The following is a 19,840-nucleotide window of genomic DNA, read 5'->3' as shown; positions in this document are numbered from 1 at the left end:
CACAAGTGCTCTTGGATCTTAATCAAATGTGGTCAAAAGATGGATCAGGCTCCACCACTCAACAAATCAGTTATTAACTGGAACCAAAGTAAATAAAAAATTAAATAAAAATTCTATATCATAGATGCAATTTATAAATTATCTAGCTATGAAAATAAAAGATTGCACCTTCTTCCATAATTGATTCTGAATTATCCTCAAAAGAAAAGTTATCCATGCTCGTTTCTATCACTTCATTTTGAACAATATCGGTCTGAAAATTCTATGGGCATCAATCTCCATATTTGCACTCCTCAAATCATCAAACAATCCATCTCGATTTAAAACTTCAATTCTTTTGTATGCCATGGTTTACAAATTTCCTTCACTATTCACTGTAGAACGATGGTGTATATGCACAAATTGTTTATTCGAAGCAATTGCATCTGAGCAATTATTATTTTCTGATAAATTTTGACTTCTTCTTTTGCTTCTAATGCTCATTCTTCTCATCCGATTTTGCCTATACATCTCATGCTGATCCATACTAATGTTTTTGAAAAAAAAAGAAATCATAATCCAAAAAAATATATAATCACCATTAAATTAAATAAAAAATGGAAGTAAAAAGCAAAATTCTCATTGCTTCCATACTTTTTTTTCATCAATTTTTTTTCTCACCATGACCTTTTTATGACAAATCGAAATATCATAAAAGTTACCCCAACCAACCAATATCAATACCACATAAATAATAATGACTTGATAAAGTTAATTTAAAAAGCATAAAACAAAATAAAGGACATACAATTATCATCATATAACAATAAATCTTACAACGAAATAAAAGATACAATTAACACTACATTATGGTATTCCAAAAATGAATTAAGAATAAAATATATGATAAATAACTTGGACGATAGATGTACCATCAAATTTGAAGTCAATCTTTTCGAGGGCCTACAAGACTGATGTGAATTCAATCAATAAAATTTGGTAATGAGCATTTTTTTAAATAAGTAAAATAATATTAAACCTTTTGTAATGAATATTTATCATAATTCTGAAATATCTATCAAATAAATCATCCATATCAAAAATCACAAAAATAGTACACCATAATAGCCTAAACATAGAAATAATATAGACCAAGTGCATTGGCAATGTATTCCATGTTTTCATAAACTAAACCAAAATATATTACATTTATTTTTTATATAAAAAAACAAAACACACCATCCCAAAAAAAGCAAACAAAAACAAAAAAAAACAATCTTTGGGCAACAAAGCAACACAAAAATAGCCCAAAGTACCGATAATTTCCTCTAAACATTCAAGTGCCAATATACAAAAAAATATAAACTAAATCCCTCTAGATACTGTTCTCGCTAACTGATGATTCTAAATCTAAACAAAACATCTTTTGATACTTCTTAGCCTCCTTCTCCAAGTTACTATAGTCATCCATCAAAAATTTATACCATCTATTGACAACTTGTGTTTCCATTGCAATTGCATATGTTCATATCGAAGATCTTTATATCCATTATTGATTCTTTCATACATATATTTGTAATATTCTTTATCATCAAAATTAAAAGCCCCAATGTCAATTTGTTCATCACAAATCCGACAGTAGATTCATCCACCTTGTCCCAATCCTTGTATATACAGCCCCAAATTTTCAGAATTTTAGGTGATCCATTTCTTTGCTCGAGTAGGATTTCTATATGCGATTCCAAAAAACCATCATCTCAAATGTTCATACCATAAATCAGCTTAGGAAATCCTAATTTATTGATTATTTGCTCCAACATAATTTTTGATGATATTTTGATTAACTCTATTTTTGCAATTAGAATAAATTACAAGATTAGATTTTTTTTAAAAAAAAAACTAAGCATATTCAGAGTATTAATCTGAGCAATAAGAGCAAAAAATTTTCCTGATAGAATAAATTTATCTTTTCAAATAATTCTAATTTTATATCATCATAGGTATATAATATGAAACAATCGAGAACGAATCAGGTAGTTGTTTGGTTCCTATCTACCGCATGAAGCGAGAATGAATGAGTACCTCCTACCACTTTGGGCCCCATTATCCAAAATAGTATCATCAAGTTCAGTCCTTTGTTGGTGTTGACGGATAGGTTGCTTGACTAATGAAATGTTGGTGGCATCTGTTTCAACTGGACTGGGATAACAACAGTCAGGTGCACCCATTTGAAATAATGTTCTACACATAGAAGGACTTCACCTATTCCCCCATTAAACAGAATAAAATAAAATCACCATGATGTTCTTTATGAATAAAAAGGCAGGCATGGCTTCAAACATGCTTTTCTATTATCATTTGAGTGAATCATAGTTTCATTATAGTAAGAGTATCTTTATTATAATCAATTTTGTATGGTGCGGTATGAAGTATACATTATATACTAATTAGGAATGGAGATTTAATAACAAATAATCGACAAAAAAATCAAGTAAATTTTTCATTTGGAAAGTCATAATCTTTTTTTAAAAAAAGATTTTATATAAATGATCCAATGCTATTTCTTTTTCAAAATTATGTTTGGATAATCTATCTCATCAAGAATTGATATATCATTTTATTAAATACATAGATAAATATATTTAATAATAATTTAAATATAATAATTTTTATTGTCAATAGAAAGAAATATAAAATAATAGGAGAAAAAAATGGATCCATGAAAGGTTAAAGGAACCGATCATATTGGATAGCATTTTTGTCGACATTCTACATTTGATCTGAATGAAAAGTCTAAATATTTTTGAAAATATTTACATCATAAAAAAGATTTTATATATTTCTCATAATATTTACATCCAAAAGTGGGAAAACATATAGATTCTATGCTGAATTTTCTCCTACAAATGACTCGATATCTGAGCAAAGCATTTTCTTATATCTGTTAACCTCCTCCTACAATACATCATTATAATTTTTAATTCTCTATATTTATCAATGGTCAAATCGTAGCTTTGCGTTGTCCAAAAAGATAGCAACCCAAGAGAGAGGACGAATTGAGTTCTTTAAAAATTTCAACTAAATCAATAATCTAAACAAGTATGTATTTTGAATGAACTGATTTAAGCAATTATGATATGTATAATATATATAGCAGTAGAATCAAGATATGGAAGGGGATATACAAGAATTAAAACAATGCTAAGTAGGAACTAAAGGCAAGTAAAGTAAGTTTGAAAGGTCACAATACAAACACATAAAAATTTATAATGGTTTGGTGCAACTCCACACCTACGTCCACTCTCCAAGCTTTTCTTAGAAATTCTACTATAATCTTTTTGATTACGATACATTTGTTTTATCCAAGATCACAAAAAAATTCAATTGATTTTTTAGGATCACCAACCATAATCTTACACAATTATTTTTTGAGATCATAATTAAATCCAGTTGATTTTTTCGGACTCACCAACCAAAATCTAATAAGTCCAATTCCGAATATGGATAGGTCTAATCTTTAAGTTGATTTCCCTCAAAGAAACTTGTAAAGAAAATAAAATATAAGATATAATTTTTAGTACAAAATAAAAATAAAAAATAAACTCTTTGAAGCTCAAAGAAATGGCCATGGAATGACTTTTTTAAAGCTTCACTTCTCTTCAATTGGTGCTGGAGAAGATGTAGATGATGTTGGAGAAGATTACTCTTTGAAAACTCTCAAATCTATGCACTAATTTCTTTTTTTTCTTCTCTTTTCAATGGTATTCAATGTTCCTCCCTCAAACTGATGATTTTCTCTTTTTAATCCTCTTGGCTACCTTCTCAATTGATTCTCTAGTCTTTTGTAAGCTTGAAAGTGGCTTGAGAATAAGTTATGACTATTGGAAGGATTGAAATAGCCGTTAAAAATAAAAACTAACCATTGAAAAGTACAAAAAAACTAGCCGTTGGAAAAGTATAAAAAAAATTAGCCATTAGTGCAGTCCTGTGATAGGAGTCGACTCCATTTGCAGATGAATCAGCTCGATTTACAGACGAGTTGGCTTGAATTGAAAGTGAGCCAGCTCGAATAGGGATCCTAAAAATATAGTCTTCTATCTTTTCTAAGAGAGTTGGCTCTGATTGACTTCGAGTCGACTCAGACCTATACCAGTCTTCTTCCAACATGTCAAAATTGACTATTCTTCCCCAAGAGTCGACTCCTCTTAGCCAAATTTGTGAAATCTTGACTTTTGAAGTTCTTTGGCTTGGCAACTTGATAGGATTTCTTGTAAGGATGATTTCTTCATCGTGAGTATCTAAAAAATCCTACATCTATCCTTAAAACACATGATTAGTATCATTTATACTTAATACTTTAGAATTATCAAAATCAATCATAGGGTTAACAATCTTCTCCTTTTTAATGATGATAAAATTTTGAGTATATGCACAATAAAAATATAACATCATGAATGCTTCAATTCATCTTAAATTTAGATTTTAAGTATTTTATACATGATATTCAAGAAGGCATACATCCACAATATATACTCATTTTATATGATTATCTCAAGCAAAATAAATGAGCATTTCAAGCATCTCAACTAAATAGTCAACTCAAGCATTTTAAGCATGTGATCATTCAAGCATATACTCAACATAATTCTCTCTTTTTTTGATAGCATCAAAAAGTATAAGGGATGGATTTAAAATAAATCATTAAAATCAACTCAAATTCAAATATACACATTCAATTTTTAGAATTTGACTTGAGTTCTCTCTCTTTCAAATCTAACTTGAATTTAACTTTCAAATTTAGACCAAGAATTTTTCCTTTTCTCAAAAATATAGATGCAAAAATATTTCTTAATTGCAATTAAAAGTATTTGGGCTTTAAAGATTCCATAGAGAAATTTTCTTTTTAAACAATATAGTCTCGAAAATACTTTTTCACTTTTTAATACTAAAGTAAATCATTTAAAAATATGTCACAAGAGTTTATCTCAAATAGTGTAATAGCAAAAATATAGCCATGAAAATTCAGATTTGAGATATAGCATATTTTTCTTTTGCCAAAAGAGAAAGCGATAGAATTTAGGTTAAAATTATACTATTTGATATCAATTATGAGAATTATAATATCAATTATGATGATATTTTTAAAAAATTTTGCTTGATACCAATTGAAAGAAATTTGAGTTTATATCTTTAAAAAATAATCAATTTAAAAAATAATGAATTTAATTCTTTTTTATATCAAATATCTTGAGACTTAATCCAAATAGCAACTATCAAAAAGAATTATCTTTTTTTATTTGATTAATATAAATTTAAAAATATATCTTCCTATTTTTGAATAAAGTTGATGCATTAAAAAAAATCTCAAATTTAATTGCAAATAGGCTTTGAGCTTCAAAGATTCAAGAAAGATAAAGCTTTTCAGAATAATGATTTTCATAGGATAAGTTTAGTTTTTCAAAAGTCATTTCATTTTTTTTCTAAAAAGTATCAAATACTTAAATTTAAAAATAATATCAATTTTTTTAATTTATCTTGAATGATATCATACCAAGAATGTATTAGAACAAAACATAATATTAGAGTAAAATAAACTTGAGACAAAGCATTCTTTTCCTTTTGCTAAGAGATAAAGTAATATAGTACAAAGCAAAACTAAATTGTCTGATATCAATTATGAAAATTAAATTTTTTTGATATCAATTATTTTAAAAATCAAATCAAATAGTAATTATTGTGATACCAATTAAAGATTTTAAAAATATATTTTTTAAATTTATTTCTCAAAAATAATCAATCATAGCAAAATATAAAAATATGTTTCAAATTTAGCTTGATATCATATATTTTGAAATAGCAACTTTTTCAAAAAAGTTTTAATATCAATTATTTTAGTTTTGAAGTGATAAAGATATATCAATTCAAATCAAATAGTTTTAAGAATTTAGAATGATAAATCAATTTAAATTAATATCAACAAATCATTCAAATTAAGAGATTTTTAGTTATTCTTTAAAAAAATTATTTCATCCTTTTCATAAGAAGTATTAAGCAATTAAGTTTTGAAAAAATATTAATTTCTTAGATTTATCTCAAATGATGTCTTATCAAGAATATAGCTTTGCAAAATTAGATTTGACACAAAGACGTTCTTCTATTTTTGTCAAAAAGTAGATTACTAAAATATAAGGTAAATGTAAGTTAGCTGATACTAATTAAATAAAACTAAAGTCATATTTAAATATTTAACTTTAAAGATAAATGACAACTTTCTTGAAATATTTTGCTTGATATCAATTTTAAAAGATTCAAGAAGAATATTTTTCAAATTTATTTTTTTATACCAATCAATCAAAATAAAGTATGAATATTCATTAATAATTTTTTTAAAAAATTAAAAATAATTTTTTGATATCAATTAATTATCAAAAACTGATGATATGATCAAAAAAGTGAAGTACAAAAGTTGGTCCAAACAAATCAAGTGATCAAAACCCTAAGAATGCTCAAATAAATCAATAGGACAAGTAAAGTGCAATTGTTTATCAATGATTTTTCTTTTAAGATTAATAATGATTTCCCTTTGTAAGTTCAAGATAGATTTTTCAAAAATCTAAAGAAGCAAAAATAATAGAAATGCTAAAAGTATGCACAGTATGAATAGTTCTCTTTTTATGTTCAAAAATGATTCCTCCAAAATAAATCTTATGAACATAATAACAAAAATGCTTAAACAAATTTATATGGCTAAGTCGAGATAAGCAAAGTACAAAAGTTTATCCATAATTTTTTTTTTGAGTTCAAAAATGATTTTTCTTGTAATATTCAAAAAAATTTCTCCCCTTATTTTCATAATAAATACCAGAAGATTTAATTTTCTTAATTCTCTCTCTTTTTCTTTCAAAGAATGCACATTCATTTGATTAAAAGCAAACATTGTAAGAATACATTTTTCTCTCTCTTAGTTTTATAAACAATGTAAATATTCAATCAAACACAAGTATAAATATCAAACACATTGAATTTCCATAAAAGATCAAATTTTTATTGATTAGCTAAAATATAAATATAGAATATGATAAAAATATGAATACATACAAAATATATGAGAGCTAATTTCTATAAAGATGATAAAAATGGATTGCTAGAGCTACTGAAACTTTATAAAAAGAATCCTAGCATCCTAAGTAAGTATAGATCAAGATAATCCTAAGATATAGGTCTAGGCTAACTAGAAGGAGAGGATGGTCTGATGTCTCTAAATGATTGGTCTCAATTATGAACATCCTCTTTTACTGAAGTAAGTGTCTAAATTAATCTGGCTATCTCCTCTCTGATCAAAGATAGAACCTCCATCAGATCTCATCTCACCTGCTGTGCCTCTGAAGTATACCTTTGAAACTCTATACAAATTAAAGTGATAATCCTGGTGGAAACTCTCTCAATAAATAAATCATCATCTAGTCTATCAAATAAATAATTTGAACTCTCTGGATGATTGATCTATAAAGGAGAACCAGTCTCTCATGTTGCTCTACTGGATCTTCAATTCTGATATGTATTACAATAGATTTTGCTGTAGGAGTCTCATCATCATCATTTGCTATAGCATGAGTGCTGGTACTAATATCCTCGATATCCTCAACATTATCTCGATCCAATATAAAACTCTATCTGTTGTGTTGTTGCTCGAGACAATCTGAGGTGCTCCCATCGGTCTGTATACGTAGCGTGCATCCAATATTATCAACATCCATCTCAATCTATACGTCTTTTACTTTGAAAACTAGACTTCCAACTCATCCTCTTAATTTTTTGATCAATTACAATTCCTTTTGACTTCATAAACTTAAAGTCCATTTTTTTTTGCTTAAGATCATTTCAAAGCTGGGTCCTTCTTTCTTGCATTGGAGAATTATTTTGAGAAGTCCTAAATTCTTAAATTTCTACATAAAACTTCTTCTTCCTTTGAATGAATTACTTCGGGGATGCCATTAGAAAATAATGACCATAAGAATCATGTGGAAATGGAGAGGGGAGGTCCAATTTTAAAGGAAGAGAGGTTTGAAAGAGATTCAGCTCAAAAGGATGAAGGAATAAAATGATAGAGCCATGGGACATCTCTAATTAGAAAATCTATTCCAGACACAAGGGTCGACTTCTGCTAAATCAAGAGTCAGTCAACTTCAGTAACACTGAGAGCTAGCTCCTCACAGAACTGTTTCTCCTTTTGAAATCATATGTCGACCTTTCAGGTCTAAGAGTCCACTCCTCAAAGTAGAAAATATTTCAAGGAGTTTATATCCAAAGAAAATTGGCTCAAATTGAATAAAGATCAAAAGGTAATCAAATCAAGGATTAAGAATGATATACAAATCAATTAGGAGGATCAAAAATTAATCAATTGGGGAGTTTAAAATCCATGAGATCGAATTAGGGAGAAACTAGATGTAGGCTTTATGGTTTAGATTCAACTAGGGGATTTTCAAAACCTTAGGGGTCAACCTAGAATGCAATACAAATCATCAAACATACAATCCTTTATGAGTTGATGACTTATTTTGATGTTCCTTGAATTATATAATTTTTTGACATATTTCAATGATTACATATTTTATGAGAATGTCAAAAATTTACTTTGTAAGATACACACATAATTTCATATGATTTGCATACAAATATTGTCTTACGCAGCTAAGTTTATTTTAATTTAGATTTCTTAAATGATAGCATGATATGAGGGTTTAAGGGAGCATACTAAATTTAGAGTAAAAATTTATGCTTATAATAATTAAAATGGTACATAGAAGAGAACATATTGATTTTGAAATCAAATTAGTCAAGTCATAGAGTAAGATTATTGCAAATATTGAAAAGTCATCAAAATTAATCAATTATATTAATTTTTAGTAATACATGAAAAATATTCAAAGCAAGAAATCACAATAAGCATACATGGATAAATGTTAATGGATCATCAAAATCAATCAATTCAACAAAATAATTTTAGCAAACATTGATGGTGTGATGTCAAAATAAGTTTAGCTTTTACCGAACTTTATCGCCCATCTACTTTTAAGTCCTCAGCATCTAATTTTAAGAGTTTGCTCCTTTCATACCCTTAGATGCTTGGCATACCTACAAAATCATTTCTTAGTTTTTAGTATCCAAATCATCTTGGATCTAATGGAGTTAGTGCACATGATTTTTTTTGGAATCTAAATTTATTTGATCAAAGTATGACTAACTCTTTTAGTATTATATTTAGAGATTTTATGGCCTACTTTATTGTACTTAAAACAAACCATAGAATAATTTGTCATATGAGGCTTTGCTAAATATATTCTTAACAAATTTCTATTTTCTTAGTGGATTATATCCAATTTCCACTTTATTGAAAATAGTCTTTTGATTATTCAAAATTAATTGAAACTTTTGTGAACCATTTGTGAACTTTTCAATCATAGGCTTCAATGTCTCAATCTCTTTTTCAAGATTAGCATTTTCTTACATAAGAGATTTTTCAGATTTTAAAAGATCTTCTTTTTCTTCAGCTAAGACTTTCTTTTTTTTTTAAAGCTTATCTTTTGAGTTATTCATTTTTCAACATCAATATTTTAAATTCATCTATTAAATCATTGAAGACTTCAAATAACTCATCAAAAGTAAAATTGAAAGAGTTATTAATGTTTACCTCATCATCATTCACCATGAGATAAGAATTTGCAATACTTTCTTCCTTTTTCTCATTTTTCTCATCTTTACCTTGCTCCCCCTTAATAATTGCATTCTTTCTCCTTTGCTTCTTTTTTTTCTTTCCATCCTTATAGGCCATGAGATATAAGTTGGGGAGGGCTACCTTATCTTCTTGGGAGCTTGATTTTTTTTTTTTGATTTACTCCCTCATAAGTTATTTTCAATGTTTTCCAAACTTATCGAGTTGAAATGCAAAAGGAAATAATATAAAATTTATTTAAATCTAATAAATAATAGAGCATATTCACCACCTTAACATTCAGCTGGATTATTTTTTTTCATCTATTAATGTATTGGGTATGTGTGGAATATTGACTATAATCTTTCATAAATTATAATCATACAATTGTATGAAGATTTTTATTCTAACTTTCTAATATATATAATTTGATCCATTTAATAGTGGTGGATGATCTATAGAATGATCTTCATTAAAAAAGGATTCCATTTGGGTTGCCAAGAACTTTGGCTCTAGACCACTAGGTCAACAATATATAAGAGAGTGCCTACTCTGATACCAATTATTATCCAGAAAGATAGCAAACCAAGGGAGGATGAATTGGGTTCTCTAAAAATTTTAACTAAATCAATAATCTAAACAAGTATGTGCTTTGAATTAACTAATTTAAATGATTGTGATATGTATAATATATATAGCAGCGGAATCAAGATATGGAAGGGGCTATACAAGAATTAAAACAATGCTACATATGAATTAAAGGCAAGTAAAGTAAGTATGAAAGGTCACAATACAAAGACACAAAAATTTATAGTAATTTAGTGCAATCCTGTATCTATGTCCACTCTCCAAATTTTTCTTGAGACTTCTATTATATTCTTTTGATTACAGTACATTTGTTTTACCTGAACTCATAAAAAAATTTAGTTTATTTTTTGAGATCACCAACTACAACCTTACATAATTATTTTCTGGGATCACAATTAAATCTAGTTGGCTTTTTGAGCTCACCAATCAAAATCTAATAAGTCTAATTTTGGGCTTGGATAAGCCTAATTCCTAAGTTTTTTTCTCTTAAAGAAACTTGTAAAGAAAATAAAATATAAGATATAATGTTCAACATACAATAAAAATAAAAAATGAACTCTTTGAAGCTTGAAGAAGTGGGTATGGAATGATTCTTTTGAAGCTTTACTTCTCTTCAATTAATGCTAGAGAGCATGTAGATGATGTTAGAGAAGATCACTCTTTGAAAGTTCTCAAATCTATGCACTAATTTCTCTCTTTTCTTCTCTTTTCAATGGTATTTAATGTTACTCACTCAAACTAATGATTTTCTCTTTTTAATCCTCTTGGCTATCTTTCCAATTGATTCTCTAACTTTTGTAAGCTTGGAAGTAGCTTGAGGGTGAGTTATGACCGTTAGAGAGGCTGAAATAGTTATTGAAAAAGTACTGAAAAACTAGCCATTATTATAGTCTCATGACAGGAGTCGACTCCATTTGTAGGCAAGTCAGCTCAATTTACAGATGAGTCGGCTTGGATTGAAAGTAAGCCGACTCAAGCAAGAATCCTAAAAATATAGTCTTCTATCTTCTCTGGGAGAGTTGACTCGGATTGACTTCGAGTCGACCTCGAATCTGTATCAGTCTTCTTCCAATATATCAGAGTCTTTTTCCTAGGAGTCAACTCTTCTTAATCAAATTTGTGAAATCTTGATTTTTGAAGTATTTTGGCTTGACAACTTGATAGGATTTCTTCTAAAGATGATTTCTTCATTGTGAGCATCTAGAAAATCCAACATCCATCTTTGAAACACATGACTAATATCATTTATACTTAATATTTTGGAATCATCAAAATTAATCATAAGGTCAACACTTTGCTTCAAGGTTCTATGCTTGAAATATTTTTGAAAGATGTTTTTGGGTTTGAAGTTGATGATCATAATTACAAAGATAGAGAACACTATAAATATCAGTATCAAGATCATCATACGCCACATTGATTCCTTGATACTGATATTTATAGTATTCTCTATCCTTGTAATTATGATCATCAACTTCAAACCCAAAAACATCTTTCAAAAGTTTTATTGCTTTTTCCACCACATCTTCTTCGGATTTAATCCACACTCTCCCTATTCATCCCCCTATCACAGTAAGCTCAAATGAATCAATTTCCCATTCCTCACTTGGTTGAAGGGCAATCTAAATATAGGCTTTAAGAAAATTGGAATGTTGTAGCTCGAAACTATATTACAATGGCATAAGCCCTAACTTAGCCATGATCTCTTGCAGCATGATTTTTGAAAAAAATTTAATTAAATTCATTTCTATAATTATAATAAATTATTGATTTAGCATTACAATAGTATATTATACCAAGTTTTATTAAAATAAAAATAAATAAATCATAAGTAATAATAAAAAATGCATAGACTATTAAATTCAACCATACCCTATATATATATATGCGTGTGTGTGTGTGTGTATATGTATGTATGTATGTATGTCCATCTGTATGTATGCCCCCACCACTAACACCCTAACATGCAGTCGTGATCCCATTCCTGATGACTCAGACCCTAACCTAAACCGTACATCAATCCTAACCCAAACCCTAATCGTATCCCCAACCTAATGCTAATCCGATTAACCCCGTTCCACAATCTGCTAACCCATAGACCAATAGACCCATCAACCCAAATTCCATAACCTATAAATTTGAATCTAGTAATTCAAATCTCAATTGTTTTATTTCACTTTACATCCCTACCTCCCTAATGGAGTGAATGGCTATCCAATACGAGCAGCAACCCTCCTTTGCTCCTCCTCTCCACCATACTACCATCTCAATCACACCGATGCAAAAAAAAAAATTACAACATAAAATAGGGATGGAAATCATCGGAGGTGCAAATGATCAGAGATCTCCCCTCGGATGATGCATTCCGGATGATAGAAAGCTACGGGAAACCTAGTAGCAACCCCCAAACATTTTGTGAGTCCCAAAAAAAAAACCACCACATACCTGCACCTATCGCTGAAGATGTATTTTTCTTAGATGATGCATCGCAGGAGCTAGAAAGCTGCAGAAAATCCAACAGTAATCCCCCAACATTTGATGAGCTAATCGAAAGCCCACCAAACCAAAGGAAAGCTGAAAACAGTGTGGAACCACATCAGTTCCTACCCTCCCTTAAATAGAGGACCAACCAATCCTCTCTCCCATCCATGGCCATATCGATATGACCATACTATGAACCCTCTAATCATCATTCCTCTATCTCTTTTGGATCCCAAAATTAACAGATTGCTTCCTCTATTGACCCTCCCCCTCACTACCAAACCTCTCTACAACTGCCGCTACAATCCCTTCTCCCGTTGCTACATTCCTTTCAGATCATCACATCACTATTCAGGCAAACCAACACCACACTCTTCCTAATAATCCTTTAACCCTATCCTAACAGAATGGAAACATAGCCATTTCTTCCATCCCTCTCCCTTTTTTTTTTGCATGTCTCTCTTGTGGCACAAATCGATATACTAGAGGATAGCCAGCCACAGTAAAAATCTTCGAGCCATCCAATCTAGATTTTTTTTTCTTGCATGCATCTCTCTCATGACAAGGAATGGCATAGGGGAGGAGAGCTAGCCACTCTAAGCCATCCAATTGCCCCACTCCACTAGTTGCCATCCATCCAATCCATTCCCCCAATTATGTGACACATGCAATCCTGGATAAGTGACACTGTCACACTAAGGAGGCCCTGAATAAGTGACACCTATGGTGTTGAGGAGGCCCTAGATAAGCAACACTTATCGCATTGAGGAGACCCTGGTCTTATTTAATGTATAGGAAAGATGAGCATATACTCTATGCTTATTTTATAGATCAGATGACTAGCTCAACTTTAGTAACAAATACATATATTATGACATGGAAATAATTGGAACGCACATTTCTTGTCCCATGAGCACAGTCTATTATTTTTGAGTGGTCGTGTTGGTGGGGTATGAGTTGTATCTTTCGCTTGAAAGAATGATTGATCTTTTCTCACAATGTCGATCATTGGATTGATCTCCAATCTATGTCTTCCATCTACTTGCATAGATCTCAAGGCAGATATTGCACATTGCAACGGTTGACGTCATGAAAGTGAAGAATCTTTCTTTCACACGAAATGTATAACCTAAACCAGAGTTGTTCTTGAACAATTCAGTTATAGATTTTATTAAGTAGTGAATGGCAACATAGATGGGGCTATTTACGACCAGAATTGGAATCAGAATGGTGACATCCTCAAAAGTATTTGGTTTATCATCAAAATCGGAATCAGAAACATAATGGGATTTGAATATTAGTGGAGACTAAAAAATAAGCTTTGGAGAATTGAAGTATTTCCATTCCTATTTGAAATCAGAATGGGAATGAAAGTCATCTGAATGGAATCCCCCCCCCAAAAAAAACCAACATGCCCTTAATATGTGCTCTCCTTAGGTTTTCTTTGTGTTTTGTGATAGAGTGGAATGTATATGTATTTTTCTGAGTCTTTAGTCTCAACCTAGGGTCTGTTTTTAATTAATTAGAGAGTGTAAAGGGGATCTACATGTATGCTTTTATTTAACTAATCATTTGTAGGCCTTGATTTACTTATACTCCAATTGAATGGATCAATTTTAACCGACTAAAGTGGGTCAATTTATTAAATCAGTTATTCTTGTCGTCTCTTCTTTTCTTTCTGACCAGTCCCTTTATTATCTATCTTCCCATGGGAACAAGATAGAGGACCTAGGATAAATCAAATGGGATTTATTGGGGGATGAACCATTCTCTCACCTAGCGTGACTCGGCCTTTGGATGAGGAGGAGGTGTCTCACTACTTCTACATCCCCATTGCATAAGTAGCCGAGAGCTCAATATTAGGGTTATGTTGTTAAAGAAGAGTTGGAGTTACCCAAACAAGGATGATGACCGACCTAAAGCCCAGTCCTTTGACTGACTAGAGCTGGTCATAGATTGGCCTCAAAATGGATGATTCTGGGCACGTTCGACTAACCTCAAATTTGACTAAGGCCCCACCTTAGTGTCTTGCTGACTACCAACCAATTTCACTGATAGCTCATTGTAACAGAATTCCCAAAAGTCTCAGGACAGTTTTCTTCAACTACGCACACATAGGTCGGATTATCATGCGTAATGCTCATGATTGTGTGCTCATCTTTAATACGTATAACAGATGCCTATGATCTTCACTTAAGTGAGTGTAGATTCTTTGGTTCCATTATCAGATTCAATGGTAACGGTCAACTGCTCTCCTTCTATATAATGGGAGAGAAAGAGGACCCTCAAGTAAGTCTTCTCAAGTCTTTTGATAGAAAAAAAGAGCTCCCATTCTCTCCCACTCTCTCATTTTCTACTACTCCCAAGCTCTGGCTAACTTAAGCATGGAGGATCCCCAATAGAAAAATCTTGGATGAGTGTGGACCTCTATTTCAGTTGCTTCAAGAAAGGTGAGCTAGTTAGTCACTAGATCTCAAGTTGATAAGAGACCGACCTCAGTCATACATCAGGTCAATAGAAGATTGACCTCAGTCACATTGATCTGGAGTTTTACGATAATAGATTGATGCTAAAGAAAGAGTTTTTATTCCTGAAACAGCATGAGGGATGGTGAGAATTAAGATTCAAATGCTTCAAATGCCTTTCACTGATAATCTTCTTGGTGGATTCAGTAGAATGCTCAACAGCTAGAGATGGATCCAACTTAGCCAATAATGATGGTGGACCCATAATAATTCAACATTCTAGTGCAACAGGCCTAGGTGCTAACCATGCCATCCAACAACTCCAATAGACAATGGAGAAGTGATCGCCGTCATAGGTGGTCAAGAATAAAAATCAACTCAAACAATATAGATAAGGCGAGTAGGGATCATTTCCACTGGAATTTAGGATGATTATCTTTTTTTTTAAAAAAAAAATAAAAGAGAATTATTTGTAGAAGGATTAAATAGAAATAAAATAGCAAGAATTCAATTGTAAATGTAAATTAATTTATAAAAAAAATAAGTCAGAGAAATAATCCAAAAATTTCAAATCCATCATGCAAATTAAATTTATTTTTTTTATATTGTAATATTAATTTTTATGATTAAGATATTAGCATAGCTTATCTTTAAGGAATACGGATTGTATCAGTAGATTACAGCTCATCCTGTCAGAGTATAAACTATCTAAATTCAATTACAAGATCTAAGATTTAATCTCATATACTATGATCTATCTCTCCAAAGCACTACCATATCCAGAGATCACGGCACGTCAATAAAGGGTATAGGCCGTGTAGGCTAGATCAATTCTCAAAAAAAATAAAAAGATATAAAATAAAAATATAATTTTATTACATAAAAATTAAATACAAGAAAAAAAATAAAAATCTATTTACAAGCTTCATTATATTCCTGGATTAAAGGAATTTAGCCACGCGTTAAGCTCTCTAGCTCCATAATCTCTTAATATTTGATCCCTAAAGATTCTTAATTTTTTCTCTATTTTTTTCTTATTTTTTCTCTAATTTTTTTCTCTTCTCTACTCTTATTTTTGGGTCTCCTATTTATAGATAAATTTTTCATATTTTTTTGATAGAAAAAAGAGTCCTAAAACCCTTAGAATTCATATAATATCCTTTATATTAATTTCTGACCGTCGGATCGCCTTTGAACCGCCCAGATCAGCCCAAAATCTGATGTTTTAATCCTTATCAAAGTCAGATGCATTTCTGACCATCCAATCACACTCTAGATGAAATTTCAGCCATTGGATCGTGCAAATCTCTCCTTAACAAAGTCGGAAACCACCACAGCCATTGGATCAAGCTCCAGATTTGATCTGGACCATTGATCAGTACAAAAAATACCTTCCTTCCGCTGTGGACCATGCCTGTAGACCGCAAACTATTCCTGTAGACTGTGCTCTTGATTCTATGGACCGAGCGATCGGTCCACCGTGCACCGAAGGTAATTTTTAATATTTTTTAGGATATTTTGACTTGATTTTTGCTTCAATTTTTGCCTGAAAAATAAGAAAAAATATGCATTAAATTTTTTAAAATTTTTTTTATTATTTTGATGCTTAAATTGCTAAATTAAATCAACATCTATTTTTCATAAATATACTCTAATTTCATATTTTTTTTTAAATTATTTATTTTTATAAGAAAATCTAATTTATTCATAAAATTAGGTTTTTAAGAAGATGTTAGCACCATAAATTATCAAAAATATCTTCAATAAATATAAAAATATATCACTTATCACACCTCCTAACTTGAATTTTATTCATCTTTGAGTAAAGAAAAAATTTAAAATTAAGTACCTTTTAACTTAAAATTTTGAATTTCATCGAATAATTTTCAAAAGAGCTACTGATGTTCAGTAGAGCGTGAGTGAGGTATGTGATGAGAGTATTAATACTAATCAATGTGAGAGATAAGCTAAGAATACTAAATATTTTTTGAATTTTTTCTAAATTATTCTTACCTTTATCTGTAAATCATTAACCTCATATGGACATGTATATTGTTACTTCCATCCTTCATTTATTATTGTTGTTATTTTTTTTTAATATTATATTGCTATTGAGTATCTCAACCCCTTAAACTTTTTGTTTGACCTATGTAGTGAGTTTTCAGTCAATGACTCCCAAACTAGATGGCTTTAGGGCACTAGGTATAGAATATCCCTCAGATCTACTTGCTCAAATTAAATAGGCTATGAGTTAAAACTAGATTTATAATAAAATTTCTTTACCATTCATATCTTTTAATGTGAAACTCAATGCTTGCTTAGGCAAAGAGGCCCGATTACTCAGTATGAAGTACTTAAATTTTTTTTAAATATTAAATATATGAAGAAATATATAATCATCCTACACAAGTTCATAAGAAGTAAACTCTTCTTTGATACTGGTAGAAAAATTTAGAAATGCTCAAAAAAAAAATATTTAAGTTCTAAACTTAACTTCTTATTGAGTTTTCGTAATACTTAATCCCTCAATATCTCATAAATTTTCTAATTTGTACATCAATTTTTTTTAAAAAAATATTTGATTTAACTCGATTCTTAAGTGTAATCAAGTGCTTAAATACTAAATACTAACTTACTTGAGGATTTAAGAAATTCAAAAAAAATTTATTATTCTTTTTCCCAACTTAATCGATATTGTCCTCAATAGAGTAAGAACAATGAAGGGTGCATACAAAGAGAAAGAAAAAGAGAGATGTCACCTGATCCAGAAGTCTTTTCAAAATTAGTTCTCCCCCCAACTTAGCCAATTTTATCTTTAAATTTTTATAAAAGATACGAAGCAAGCCTCGATTAACCTAAACAAAATACAAAAGAAAGCAAAAGCAAAAGCTGGAACTGGTTGCCTCTCAAAAAGTGCTAAGTTTATTGTCTTCAGTCAGATCAAATTATTGACAGGTGCTTCTATATAGAGCAATCCTTTATTCTTAAAAAATAAAGATTAGTTAAAATAAAATAAAAAAATTTGGGTTGCCTCTCAAAGAGCGCTAAGTTTATCGTCTTCAGCTAGACCATACTAATTCTACCTCACTTATCCCGTATCAAATATTAGATTGACAAATTCAAATGGATAAGATGGGTGAGGTGAATCAAATAGGGTATTAACCTCCTGGATTTGAATTTTTTGAATTGGTTCATTCAGAAAATTCATCTTTACAAGTGATTCGACAGGTGGTTGCCATTGTGGATACTCTCTGACCACTAGATAAAAAAATTTCATAAGCTATTTTAAATTTTTGATCTGGCCAGAGATTACAGTTAAAATCTTCTTCTCCTGGGTCAATGACCTCATAGATCTCATCCTGGATCAAGTTTACATCAACTAATTGATCTTTTTTGTTTTCAAGATTAAAAATATTAAGATCAATGGATACTTTTTCAAATGAGAGCTTCATGAGTCCATTGCGACAGTTGATCAGAACGTTGGTGGTTGCTAAAAATGATCTACCTAAGATGACTGGGATGTGACCTTTTGGGTTTGACACTGGTTCAGTTTTTAGGATCACAAAATTCATAGGGTAAATGAAATCACTGACCTTGATTAGCACATCCTTCATAACTCTCTTGGAGATTCTCACTGATCGGTCTGTCAATTGCAATGTAATTTCTGTAAGCTTTAATTCTTCTATCTCCAATTTTTTATAGACCGAATAAGGTAAAATATTCATACTAGTCCCTAGGTCTAACAAGGCCCTATCAATGATGATTTTTCCAATGACACATGAGATTGTAGGAGATCCGGGATCTTTATACTTAATTGGCATGTGGCTTGAAAGATATGAGCTCACACTAGCTGTCAAGAAGACTTTCTTGAGAACATTAGTGATCTTCTTCTTTGCGCATAGATCTTTGAGGAACTTAGCGTAAGTGAGAACTTATTAGAACATATCTAGTAGAGGAATATTTACTTTCACTTATTTGAATATCTCTAAGATTTGATCCATGTGGGCTGAGTGTCTGTTGGACCTAAGTCTATTTGGAAAAGGAGCTATAGGATTGGTGGTTGATGTCTCAACTTGCTTGAACCTAGTGATGGGTTCTGCAATTGGCTTGAATGGCTCATCAACCTCTGTTGATTCAGGCTCGTCAGACTTGATCTGATCAATCTGTGGTTTAGTCAGTTGGTCTTCTTGGTTCTCAGTTATACCTACCTGATTGTCTACTTGTCTCCCAGACCTTAAGATGTGAATTGCATTTACATGGTTGAATAAACCTTTAGGTTGAGATTGTTGATCAATTTGGGCTCTTGGGTTAGGTTCAGGTTGGCTTGGTCATTTTTTTTTCCTCTTTCACTGATGGTGGTAGCCAACTGACTTAATTACATTTCTAGACAAGCAATGGCTTGGATGTTTAAATTTATAAGTTGGCCCATGGTTTGCATGAAATTATTTATATTTTTTGTCAAAGCTTCAAGACTTTTCTCTAGTGAATTATGCTTTTGATCATTAAATTGTATACTATCAGAAGTGATTTTTATTAAAATCTCTAACCCTTTTTCTAGTGCATTAAGCCTTTAATCATTGTTGAAGCCTTGGGAATAATTTGATGGTTGAGT

Source organism: Elaeis guineensis, chromosome 12, assembly GCF_000442705.2.
Source record: "Elaeis guineensis isolate ETL-2024a chromosome 12, EG11, whole genome shotgun sequence".
NCBI lineage: Eukaryota > Viridiplantae > Streptophyta > Magnoliopsida > Arecales > Arecaceae > Elaeis > Elaeis guineensis.
This window is presented reverse-complemented; position numbering follows the sequence as displayed.